General features: G+C 38.3%; 1 pseudogene; it reads right to left on the bottom strand.

The window, feature by feature from the left end:
- Positions 1–6,743: 6,743 nt before the first annotated feature.
- On the bottom strand, positions 6,744–7,456 carry LOC110299296 (large ribosomal subunit protein uL30 pseudogene; annotated as a pseudogene).
- Positions 7,457–14,214: the final 6,758 nt, after the last annotated feature.

A 14,214-nucleotide genomic window follows, 5' to 3' on the forward strand; every position in this document is an offset into this window, starting at 1 on the left:
TGCATGGCGGTGCTAAAGGGGCATTGCAGAAAGAAGGTGTTAACTAGCCACCACGTGAGTAGTTTTTCCAAGAGCATCCTAGGCACAGAGTTGGCTGTGTGGAGGTTGGAACTAAAGGACCCTAGTGTGGCTACAGCTTCTGCATGTTTGGTGGAAGGAGTCCTTGGCTGATTGAGAAGCTAGTTTATCAGATCAGATCAAAGAGGGCATCTCAATTAGACTAGAGTTATGGGGATGACTAGAGATGGCAACAGATAGAAGAGGCGGATGGAAGAGGTGAGCATGAAGGAGGTTGGTACACAGAATGCGCACAAGGTAAAAAGGATGTAACAAAAGTGGCCCCACCAATTACTGGCTGAGCAGTTCCCTTGGAGCAGTAATATGGAAGAAAAGGTCAGGTGGGGCGGCTATGTGTTATATCTTGGGCACATAAGATGTGAGGTGACTTGAAGTGATTGAGATGTCATCAGAACACTGAGGTGGTGAGTGGGAAAGGAACAAACTTTGTTGGAAGACAGATGTCGCCTTCGATGTGACAAAGCAGGAATAAGAGGGGTGAGGACCTAGGTAGATTCATACATTTGGTAGCAGGGAGGCCCAGAAATAGGTGGCTTGAATACATAAGGCTCAGAATAAGTGGTAGGGTATAATAACCAGTAAATATTAAATATTAGGAGCTCATTTATTATAATATATAGCTTTTATTTATTGGAATGGAAAATCCAGATGGAACAGAGAAGGGTAGTTGGTCAAGGAAATATGAGCAACTTAAGATAACCAGGAAGACATAAAGGAGAAGAGAGACAGCATCATAGAATGAAGGGGGTCCAGCCAAGACTAGACAACAAGTGATGGTTAGGGGGCATATATATGACTGATGCTCGCTTGGACAAGGACATGGCCAGGGTCAAGACTGAGTCAAATAGGAGTTATTGGAGAGGAAGTGGTTAGGAAGTGAAGCCCCTGAGGTTTTGAATCTTCATCTTCACACATTTAAGGAACCTAAGGTAACAGTAGGGCTTAGGTTAAAAAAGAAGAGGCTTCCAACTGGGGCCTCTCATTTTTGACGATGGATGAGAAGGAGAGACAGAGATGGGGAGGAAGAAGAGGTATCAACACATCTGTCAGCAACAGAGGCAAACAGGCATTGAGGAAGCACCATGAGTGGGTAGAAGAGTCTGGATGGGATGAAAGAGAAACTAGAAACCTCTTCACCCATCTGCCCACTTCAGGAGTCCACCAGTAACCCTTGCTAATATGAGCAATTAGACCCGAAAGCACTTTCATCTCTGAAGTATTTCTGGAAAAACATCTTTCCCACGTTGTATTTTTGAAAATTGACAGAAGTCACTGAATAGGTTAGCTCTCAAGAGAACTGTGTGGAATCTGTGAACTCCAGAGCAAGAGGAAAAAGCACTTTGTACATAATCTGGCCATTGGCTGTTATGGCTATTCTTAGTAAGATTTGTAAGCAGACTGCTTTTTGCTCACAATGCATCATCTTTTTGATACACATGTACAACTCTTCATTTCTATTTAAAATTAGCTGGGATGCTATTTTTTATCTGACTATCCACCCCCTTGTCTATGCATGCACACTGCAGTCTCCTGACTCATGTTGTACTCTCATGGCTTAGCTTTCATATGAATTTTTAGGGCACATTCAAGAGAAACATATGTTCTTGCTGTAGCAAAAAGACTTGAACAATCGAAGAAGAAGAAGAAGAAGAAGAAGAAGAAGAAGAAGAAGAAGAAGAAGAAGAAGAAGAAGAAGAAGAAGAAGAAGAAGAAGAAGAAGAAGAAGAAAATGGGCACCAATGGAGCAGTGATGTGCTAGAAATCAGGAAGGCAGCCAAAATCTGCTACACATCATTTAGTCTTGTGCCAACCAAGGTCTCCCTAATCTCTGAATCTGAGATAAGAGTGAGCTGCATGATGTGATATGATAGCATATCTCCAAAATATTATCTGTTGCTGTCTAAGTCATTAATTCTTTCTTCATCTCTCCTACATGCTGTGCTGTGTGGCTGAGAAATATTGACCCATGGTGCTCACCAGTTTATTTTTGTGTTTCTCTCCTCTCTCTCTCTCTCTCTCTCTCTCTCTCTCTCTCTCTCTCTCTCTCTCTCTCTCCCCTACCTCTCCCTACTTCTCCCTCTTCCCCTCTCTCTTCCACTTTCTCCTCCCTCTATCCCCCATTTCTCTGTCTTTCTGTCTCTGTCTGTCTTTGACTCTCTGTCTCTCTCTCTCTGTGTCTGTGTGTGTCTACTTCTCCCTCTCCCCCTCTCTCTCCCATTTCTTCCTCCCTTCCTCTCTCATCTCTGTCTGTCTGTCTGTCTCTGTCTCTGTCTCTGAGTGTGTGTGTGTGTGTGTGTGTGTGTGGGTGTGGGTGTATACTTAAGGAGCATAAAAGCTCTATCCCTTTCCTTCAAATGTTTCTTCAAGTAAAGATATACTGGGAGGACAAAAATGGTTTTCTCCTGACCTATTTCTATGTCTCATTACTCAAGTCTTTGTTTGTGACTAGATCTGCTGAGGACCAGGATTTTTCCTTAAGCCTTGCATCCCTTTTTGCAGGGTTTAAGGACTTCTAGAGGAAATGTGGAAAATCAGGTTTCATCGTTTTCTCCTTTCCCACTGTATACCAGAACTTGAAATTTAAAAAAGCAAAAATCAACAAAACAGAGAAACAACAACAATAGCAGCAGCAGCAGCAACAACAGGCCATTTTCCATTATCAGTAGAGTATAGAGGTAATGCATACTCACCAACCTTAATTGAAGTCTGTTAACACTCTGGGCAAATCCCACAGGGATTTCCAGTAGGGAACCCAAAAGTCACCAGCACTGATTTTGAGCTTGAAAACATCCTAAGTAGAGGAGGAGGTCACTGCTTTGCATGGCAGTCCCAGTCCCAGCAGAGGCTCAGTTCACATCTGTGCACAAGGAGCTAGAAAGAAGGTGACCACTGGTCACCTCTAGGACAAACACTTTTCACAAGATTGTTGGCACGCGTCATGAATTCTGTCAGTAACAGGACTCTCACTAATGGTGAGACAAGCTTGGTTCCTTTATATAGTCTCAAAGGCCTCTGCAAACTGTTCTTGAAACCTGCTATCTCACACATAAAGTTAGAGGTCTCTTCAACACAGACCTTGCATTAAAAACCTAAGCAACCATCCTTTTGCCACATACTACATGGGTTTCTCACCATGTAAATTGTCCTTCTTTGGTTGATTTGTGTAAGTTATAGGAGTAGGAATTTGGCACAATTTCTCAGGTATGATTGACAAATACCAAATAAAGACATAAAGCAGAGAGCCTTGGTTCATCCAACTACCAAGTTTACCTCTTCAAAATCATCTTCCTCAAGTGCAAATTGCCTGAGTTTGGAGAAAAATGTGCCATGATTCAAAACTGAAACATTTTATTTTCCTATCCACCATCTTGATGGGCATAGTCAGGTTTTTAAAAATGTGGCCCAAATGCCTATGATTAATTTATTTACCTAGCAGTGTTCTGTCTTTGCCATCATTTTATACTCATGGGACTCATGATCCAACATAATGTCATTTCTTATTAAAAATTTTGCTGTGTGTGTGTGTGTGTGTGTGTGTGTGTGTGTGCATGTACAAAGGTGCATCTGTTCATATACATACATATGTTTGGCAGCCACAGGTCAACCTCAGTTGTCAATCTTCAAAAGAGGCTGCCCACCTTGCATTTGAGGTAGAGTCTCTCAGTGGGACCTGGGGCCTGGGCATTAAGTTTGACTAGTGGCCATGGTGCCCAAGGGCTCTTCCTGTCTCTATCTTTTCAGTACTGGGTTTCCAAGCAAGTACTACCAGGCTTGTGTTCCATATAGGTTCTGAAGGTAAAGCCAGGTGCTTTTCCACCTGTAAGTGCTTGAGCAGCAAGGCCTTGGCCAACTGAGCTGTCTCTACAGCCTTGCATCTTTTAAAATATTACTTTTGCAGATTTACCAAATTTCACTGTTTTTGATGGATAGTTTCAGGCTTTTCACAGCCATCTATAGTCATAGATTATACAGATATAATTAAATAAAGCTTAATCAACACACAAAACAGAAAATCACCAATACACTCCATTTCCACTTTAGAGTGTAGAGACCAGCCCCTAATCCCCAAAGAGTTTCTGGAAAACATTGTCACTTTGTTTTTCTAAAATTTGCTCTTTCCAGAATGTTATATGAGTAAAAATCACACAGTATGCAGTTTATGTCCAGTTCCTTGCAACTATGGATTAAGCTGCAATAAATGTTATATATAGCACTAGAGAAAGCATACATTTTCATTTCTCTACTGTAAATACCGTAGGTTAGGGAGAGGTTGCTGGATTCTATGGCAAGCACAGGTTTCAGGGAAGAACAGACTGCCAAACCATTTTCTGGTATGACAGCATCATTTTGCATTTCTTCCAGGCCATATGGACATTTGTTTATACATCTTCCTCCCCATTGTCTTTCTGACATCTATGAGGTGGGGAGTGGTGGCTTGTTTTTTATGTCCCCCATTTCTATACTGTCTTCACTCAATTTGTTTGATTACATGACTGGAAGTTACTGTATTTTCTTGATATTTTCAAAGAAATTGGTTTAGGATTTGTTGGTCTCCATATTTTAAATTTCATTAATCTCTCTCTCTATCTCTCCCTGTCTCTCTCTGTCTCTCTCTGTCTCTCTGTCTCTCTCTCACTTAACTTTCTTCTGCTTGCTTTCAATTTAGTTTAATTTTATTAATTTCCAAAAGTAAACATTTATTTAACTTTTTATGTTTAGATCTTGTCTTCTTACTCTATGTATTTTATGCTGTGTGTTTATTTCTAAATATTTCTGTATCCCAGTTCTTTTAACTAGGTCTATTTCTACTTATTTTAAAATTTATAACAGTTCCCCTTGAACCTATTTAATTGACAGGTTATTTACTAGTGTAATTAATATGTAAACATATTTTACAGTCATCTCTGTTACTGATTTCTTGGTCTGAGAGTGATGTCTTTGCCGTCCATTCTTTCAATGTTGTTATTGACTGTTGTCTACATTAGTAAATATTCCATGTTCATTTCAGAACACTATATTGTTGTATTAAATATTAAAATCTTGGCCTGGGGTTTCTACCCCACCTTGGTTATTGAGTTCCCAGATGAAAGACATACTCATAGCCTTTATATTTACAATAAGCCTTAAGCAGCCCAACAACCGGGCAGCTACCTACCCTCAATGCTGTTAGAACCTATCTACTTTCCTACCAATAACCCCTAGCTATAACTTACTATTTGCTATATTTTATCTGCATCACTATTAAGTCCAATTGGGAAGACTGCCACCTCACCCTACCCCGCTCCCAGCCATGCTTTCTTGACCCTTAATCCATAGCCACTTCTGCTTTTTCCTCTCCTTCATCTTTCTCTCCTCCAAGCCCATGAAACCTCAATTCCACTTATGTCACTTCTGTTCAGCTATTGGTTGTCAGCATCTTTATTTACCAAATATAGGGCAGGTCACAGGGGCTAGCAAACATGGGGTTTTGGAGACCTGCATTTAGCATTATAATAGACAGTAAAATACAAAACCTCAACACTATGTATGATTGTATGATCTTGACTTTAAAAGAAATATTCTATAACTTTTGAGTATATCAACTTGACTTATGTTCTTCAATATCCTTCTTAATTTTCTGCTTGATTAATCACTGATTACGGAGAGATGAGCATTAAAAATATTGATTTCTTTGTTTTATTAATCTTCAAATATAAATGTTGATTTATCTGTTTAATTTTAAGTTATGCTACTGTTTTTGTTTTTGTATTTTGATGAAATATTGTTAGGTGTATGTATATTTAAGGTTACTATAACCTCTAAAAAATGACTATTTTATTATTAAATAATATCTTTAACGATTGTTTTGCTTTCTCTGAAGTCGTCTTTGTCTGAAGTTAATACAATGTGGGTGTTTCTGTTCCCTTCTGGTTAGTGCAAGCATGGGGTTCTTGCTTATGTCCCTTTACTGTTGACCTAGGGCTTCATATTTAGAGTTTCAGGATAACATTTGCTATTTCATTTGTCTACCTATAAGTATTTAAATGCCTTGGTGCTATTATTACTTTATGAAGTTATCCTTTATTTCAAATAAGAAATAAAAATACAAATAAATTTACATTGCCTTCATTGCTTTTCCTAGACTAACTTTCTTATTTGTTGTGTAGACATTTTCTGATCAATATCATTATTTTACTTACAGAGCTTTATGTTTTTGTTTTCTGTAGCGCACACTTATGCCCTACCCCCAAAGTTAAAGTGGTTTTACAATAATGTGCTGTTTCATTATACTTGTTTTAATTAATCTCTTACACTCAACATCTTACTCTAGAAACCCAGCCTGAAAATGAACTCACTGCTTCCATAGCCTGGCCCAGAACTCACCATGCCACTCTTCTTTCTCAGCCTTCAGGGCACAGGAATGACTGGTGAACCCCACAAGTTCCTAATCCTTCTAATCTTTTAAAATAGTGCTGCCTCCTGACTAAGACTTCAAATAGAGGATCCTGGGGGACAGGGAACATTCTTACTCAAACCAGTACAAGCTTCAACAAGAAGTCAAAAACACAAAAACATTAGCTCATTAATACTAATTTATCTGCTTAGTTGTTTTTTTTTTTTTTTAATTTACCAAGCTGTGGCTGTCTATTGACTGAGCAGATTACAAAAATACCATGGGTGACACCTTAGTTCATCAATCTAATAAGCCTGTTCACCTGGTCTTCCCTGTTGCCTGCATCTCTACCTTCTACAAAGTGAGTTGACTTTTTCTTCATTCCTCCTCATAGGGAAGATAATTTGAAGGGGCACAGAAAGTTATTTGCCTCCTTGAAGCATTTCCCAACTGTATAGATCTCATGACCTAGATCCTACGTGCAGATGATGCCAAATTTACCAAGAGATCAAACAGTCAAGGAATTATTTGTCAAGGCAATCCACTTCGTATTGATTTTGCCATAGCCTCACTTGTAGATGAGCTCATTTACTGACTTAGGTTGATGTAGCCCCACACAATGTCCTCAGCATGTTAACTGAAGCCTTGTTGAGCTTAACAAAGGTGCCATTGAAGATCTGTCAAAGACCAAGAAGCTCAAAGACCAAGAAGCTGCAATACCTTCCGGACCTTTGGGCTTACTCCATTGATACCTCGGATTCTGATGACAAAAGACAATTTTGGTTCTGCGGGCACATAGAAGTTCCCAGCTTTCCTTGCCATCCTGAATCTCAGTCCAGTACTACTGCGTGCACTCCTAGTGATAGTCCTTGCTTTTCTCAATGTCTTCAGGGCTAACTTCCTCTGAAGGTGCTTCACCTTCAACTCTATGAAATTCCTTCACTTTTTCTTAAGGGTTTCTGGCACAGCGGCAACCTTCTTTGCCTTTCTTGGAACAACCTCCATGGTTCCAGCCAGAAAAGGAGAGCTATCTGCTTAGTTTTAGGAAATTGCATTTCTTCACATTCTCAATGTGTCTTGGAGCTTCTATTTAGTATTGTTTTAGAATAGTTCTTAGGTATTCATTTTTAGTATTTTCCTGCTCTCTCCCATGTTATTTCGAACTTGGAGGTGTGTGTTGTATGTGGGTGTGGTGTGTGTATATGTGTGTGTGTGTGTGTGTTATGTATGTGTGTGTAAATGCATGCACACACATTCGTACAATACCTTTTACTGACACTCCTTTGTTCTTAGGCAGTTTGAGCTGCTCCTTTCATGCATCCTTCTCCACACTCAGGTGTATACTTATGTCTGTGAAGTTGCTGAATGACTTCCCTTTGAGCCACTGATCCTTCAATGACTATCAATTGCACCAATGAGTTGACTTATGGCACTGTGCATTTCTGTATATCTTAGTGTCTCCAATTCCTTAAATTTAATTACATTTCAACAGCAAGTAAATTCTGGACCTGATGGTACACACCTTTCATCTCAGCACTGTGAACGCAGAGGTATGAATGAGGATCTGTATGAATTTAAGGCTACAGTGGCCTACATGGAGAGCTCCTGACCAGCCAGAAGCATAAAGTGAATCCCTTTCTTAGAAAATGATGGGGGTTGGATAATTTAGGACACATGTTCTTAGGGCAAAGGACTAGTTTGTTCCCATCCCCTATCTTCTGCTGTGTTAGGAGGCTGTGTTCCAGGTTTCAAATGTTACAATATTCAGGAAGTTATCTTATAAGAAAATGACTTCCACAGACATGGCACATGTTCTTTGTCCTTAGGTTTCTCAGCTCTAGAACGAAACTGGTATAATTGTCATTACTAATGAGAAAAGAGCTTAGAGTCCCAGATGAGATGCAGAACAGGTCCATGTATTTTAGACTGTATTATATAATATTTACGTAGGATTATTTGGTTATTTCCATGAATTGACATAATGATAGTTATTTGCTCTAGGTATTATCCCTTGTTCTGTCCATCTGTTCATTGGGCAGAACTTTTATATACCTAGAGCATACCTAGAGTAACTTATTAGTGCTTCATAATGACTTTGTGTTCATCAAGACAGCAATTAAAAAAAAAAACTCCAGCTAAGATCTAAATCTTCATCCTCATTGAGAATATTCAGAACATTTATATTGCATGTGATTTTATGTAGTACTTTAGAATTGGGTTTTGCTACTTATTTACTGCTTTCTGGTCTGCTTGTTTCCCCCGAGAGTGTAGCCTTCCAATGTTGTGCATCGATGTGTTCATATGAGTGTATATGTAGTTGTGAAAGGTGAAAACGTCTGTGTGTACATGCATATGGAAGATAAAGACCAGTATTGTATTCTTTAATGGCCACACTACCTCCATTTTATCTCACTGACCCTGGAATTCCTCTGACTAGGCTACCTGATCAGAGAGCTCCAGAAATCAACCTATCTTCCCCTTCCTAGCACTGGCATTGTAAAGGCATACCATTATACCTGGCTTTCATGTGGATGCTAGGAATCCAGACTCTGGCCCACTTTAGGGCCTGAGCCATTTCCCAATTTCTCTTTGCCATTTTGATTAATTTGAATTTCAGTTTTCTTGTTAATATCTTCCTTGTGTTGCCTTTTAGCTTTAGTTGGTGCCTTAATTTTTCAACATCTACTTGTTATTTATTTAATTTACCCAAACTTTTGTTCCAATCATAATATTTTATTTCATAATTAATATCTTGTGCTAGTTTCTTCCTTGTCCACTTGACACAGATATACTCATCTATAAGAGGGAACCTCAACTGAGAAGATGCCTTCATTAGATCTCCCTAGAGATAAGTCTATTGGACATTTTCTTGATTGACAGTTTTTATGGGGAAGCCCAACCCACTTTGCATGGGACCATTACTGGGAAGGTGGTCCTTGATTTTATAACAAAACAATAACAACAATAGCAACAGTATAAGCCACAGAAACAGCCACAGCCACGACAGCAACAACAATAAAAGCAAGCAGAGAGAGAGCTATGAAAAGCGAGCCAGTTAAGAAGCATCCCTCTATGTTTTTTGTTTGTTTGTTTGTTTGTTTTTTGGCTCAGTTCCTGCCTGCTAGAGTTCCTGACTTAGCTTCCCATCAAGACACTACAAGCTGTGAAATGAAATAAAATATTTTCCCCCAAGTTACCTTTATCATGATGTTCTTATCAAAGCAATAGAGAACAAACTAGGACAAATACTTAAACATGTAGGTTTCTCGTTTCTTGCATCTCTCATTCTGTTTGCTTATTGTGTCTCATAAATGGTTTATATGTATCTCTGTCATATTATATTTTTAAATTTAAAGGTATGGATTATGATATGTTTAGAGGCAAACCTACCTCTATAAAATCTAGAATCATGATCAGCGACATAATATTATCTAGTATCTCAGTGCTTCTCTCCATTGGTTAGAACATCTAACTAGGATATAGATTGCTAGTTAATTTTTATAATAAAGTAAGATATTCTGAATTTGAGGCCCAATGTGGTAGAGTGGACCTCCAGAATTTATTGTATACAACTAGATCTTTGACAAGCTCATAGCCCCTTTCTAACCTCTGGCAAACTCCATTCCATTCTGCTTCTTTGACTATTAGACCCCACATAAGAGTAAGCTCTTAAGGCATCCATTTCCACAGGGCAGAATTTCCTTCTTTGAATTCATGGGCACTATTCTACCTGGTGCATTTTATTTCCTTTCTTTGTCCATCCATGACAGTTTAACATTTTGTTCCCACATTTTAAGAATTGTGAACTAGTCTGCCTGAGACATGGGGTACATATACCTCTTCAGATGCAGGTTTCTACTTCTTTTGCTATGAATGTGATTTCTGGGTATGCAGTGTTGCTACCTGTAGTTCTGTGAGGAAACCATTCTTTTCCATGATAACATCATTCTATAGCTATAGCCTTCACAGTTGGTTGATATAGAGCTATAGTTGACTTATTTTTCTAAGCCATGATTTTTTACCTTGTAGGTACCTTTTTGCTTTATTCGGTGCTCCAGCAAGCTGTGCATATTGAAGACAATATTGTGTCATCCCCATTCCATTCAAGGCCAGAGACACTGAAGGAACATTGCTCTACCATGGAGAGCTCCATATGGATCCTCTTTTTCTCAAACCTACTATGTTCCCTTGGCAAAAGAGATTACTGCACACCTCCTATAAAGTTGTTTATCTATTTCATGATTGTAGCATCTCCCTAATGATTCAGTTTTGAATTCCAGCCCACTGGAAATTGGCCTTATGACATGTATTTGTCAGTTTGACTCAGCAATTTATCGGCAGTCATAACTCCTTTGCCTGACATTCACTCATCCAGTGGATATGAGGAAGTCAGGTAATGATGAAAAGTTCCTCCAAAGTCATGTGATCCCAATCTTTCTACTCTATTATAGTCTTTAAAAGTTTCTGAAGAGACATATTTAACTCCCAAAGACATGGTCACCTGATTTATTATATTTGGGGTAAAGAAAGGCAATGTTTATTCAAGCAATAGTGGAACTAATTAAGACTTGAGTTGAAATATTTTTCTTTTCTTTGTTTTCATTTTCTACCTTGTGAAGCCCTCTCCCGATCACTTGATAAAACACAATTCTGTATTTGTCCTGGACATTTTGTAAATTCTCTCTTTGTGTCGTGTCTTCATCTTTCATCTCTTAAGCTGTCCTCCTGCTCCTGCAAATTTCAGTTCAAAAGGTTCTGATGTAGTTTAGAAAATTATCTGCTTAGTGTCTTTCTTCCGTCGTGTCTTCTGAGATGTGCTTTTTCCACACCAGGAGAGGTAAACCAAGAGTTTGGAATAAAAATCTCCATAGCATTCCCAATGTGTTTCTATATAGAATTTCCACAAGTGTTTGTGTTGGTATTGTGGACTATATCAGTAAAGCATTTTTAAGTACATTTTTAATAAGCATTTTGAATCCCAGTTGACTTCTTCAATTCTATAATTTATATAACTGCACAAATTCTATAATAAAAACATACAATTTCTTAGAATTCATAGGAAGTGAAAAGAACTTCAAAAGTCTCTGCAAAGATTCTGGTGTACCAAGAGTAACCCCAGAGTTTTCTGAGACAGTGAGCAGGGTGCTCACTGGGGCCAAGGTAAAAACTGCAGTATTGACAAAGCAATATAGGCACTTGTACCACCACTTAAGTGAGCCTCTGTATGATTCTCCCTGGAGGAAAGAGATGTTTCCATGCAACAAGCTTAGCAGTGTTATCACAACTGGAGCTTCACACCTCTTGAGTGCAGATTGGTCATGCAAATCATTGCTGCAGAATATTACAAAGCAAATATGCAATTGAGGATGGAAATAGAATGAAAGATAATCACATTAGTAAGCTGTGCTGCATCAGTGTGATGGTAATTAGGATCCTTATAATAAAAATTAAAATTTGAAATATGCATTGTGCTGCTTTTCTTAGTTCAGATTAATATGGTGAAGTTTGTGTACTTTGAGCTAGATGGGCATGCAGTGTTATGCTATTGTTCATAATAACTGATATTGTTTAGTTGTAAATTCAGTTGTGTAGAACTAATAGTATATGATTATTTATACTCACTTCTACTTGTTTTAGTTGGTTTTGATCGAAAGTAACAGTAATGAAGAATATTTTTTTGAACTTTTGATGAATCACTAGACATGGATTCTAGTGTATAAAAGATGCTACGTAAGATGAGGTCCTTCAGATGATAACCTGTCATGTGAGATGCAAGGACAACCACATACAGTGCATTGGAAAATTTTAGGTGTTTTCTGTCCAACATCATAGCAAGGCTCATTTGCAAGCTTGTTAGGTTTATTAGTTTTCATTTCCTGTTTCTCTGTTACAGTTGGTTTATCATCCTTAGCACACTCTTCATCGTACTAAACTAATAGTAATCAGGTCCTTTTACTAAGTTGATGGCTAGTTTTCTCAGGCATTGCACGTATGTCATATTTTTTGGTCTGTGTATTTACTTCCATTAAATCAGAATTATACAATTAAATAGAATGAAGTAAGCTTCATAGAAAATATGTTTATTATGAAGCCAGTAAAAATCAGTCGACTTGATATGTTTCTTTGTGTTATTGATCTCAAACTTATAATGCTTTCCTACCATGTCAGATCCTCATGAGAGTCACCAATCATGAAAGGACACAGAAATAATAATGAATCATTAGAAATGCTTACTAGCCCAGCAATGGACATGACTGTCTGTAAACATTTCATATACTACTATATTATTTGACATCTTAAATAATTATACTTGTTATGTTTTTTCAAATAATTATTCCCTTTTATGTTAAAAACTTCCATTTTCTAATATCCACTTATTAGTGAGTACATACCATACATGTCCTGTTGGGTCTGAGTTACCTCACTCAGAATGATATTTTCTAGTTCCATCCATTTGCTTGCAAAACTCATGGTGTCCTCATTCTGAATAGATGAGTAGTGAGTATTCCATTGTGTAAGTGAACCACATTTTCTGTATCCATTCTCCCATTGTAGGACATCTGAGTTGTTTCCAGCTTGACGCTATCACAAATAAGGTCACAATGAACATAATAGAACACACCCCTGTGCATGGCAGGGCATCTCTTCGGTATATGCCCAAGAGTGGTATAGCTGGGTCTTTAGTTAGATCTATTTCCAATTTTCTGAGGAACCTCCAGAAGACCAGCAGTCTCAATCGACCTGGACCCCAAGATTTCTCAGACACTAAGCCATCAACAGGCAGCATAAACCAGCTGATATGAGGCCCCTCATACATATACAGCAGAGGACTGCCTGGTCTGACTTCAGTGAGAGAAGATGCTCTTGAGAGACTTGAGGCCCCAGGGAGTGTGGAAGAAGGGGTGAGTACATCCTCTTGGAGACAGGGGTAGGGTGGGGAAGGGATGAGTTATGGGATGGGGAGTGGTCAGGGGCAGCCCAGGAGGGGGATAAAGTCTGGACTGTAAAAAAGGATTAAAGAATAAAAAAAAATCCTTTCCATTGTATAAATATATCACATTATGCACCCACCAATTCATTGAGAGGAATATGGTTTGTTTTCACCTTTTGACTATTATAAAAAGGGATACCCTGAACATTCATAAGGAAGTGTTTATACAAGTATCTTTATCTATTATTTTTGGAGTTACTATCTACTACTGTAATTATGATACTAATGATAATCTGTTTACATTTTTATGAACACTCAAATGGTTTTGCTCATAGAATCACACTCGGCTCTGCCTTTTACTGTCATTATGGTATCCTTCTCCTACACAACTAGGAGGCAATGGCAGTGTTGTGCAAAGAGCTCCGGACATGGGAATCATCTCTGTCTCTTCCTGGGAATTTGGGTAAATCATTAGTTGTCAGAACTGCAGTTTTGTTTTGTTTTCCTGAAAATTAAGATAATCAGTGTTTCACAGAATGTGGCAAAGACTAAATGCCACAAAGTATATTAAAGTGTCTGGGCCTTTAAATATTAAATATTTGAATATTCTTCTAAATATGATCTGGATAGAAGCAGCCAGCTCTGTGAGACAAAGGTGAAAGTTGTCACGTCCTTAAATGTCTTTCTCATATATTTTACTTGTACAGCATCCATTTACTAATACACAACCACACAATTAGAACTATACCCAGGTTTGAGAAAGAAAGACAGATAGACATAAAGAAGATTGCACCAGCTTTATATTAAGTCAACTTCATTTCCTCAGGACACA

This window comes from Mus caroli, unplaced genomic scaffold (genome assembly GCF_978045245.1).
Source record: "Mus caroli unplaced genomic scaffold, Mus_caroli_1 scaffold_8, whole genome shotgun sequence".
Classification (NCBI taxonomy): domain Eukaryota; kingdom Metazoa; phylum Chordata; class Mammalia; order Rodentia; family Muridae; genus Mus; species Mus caroli.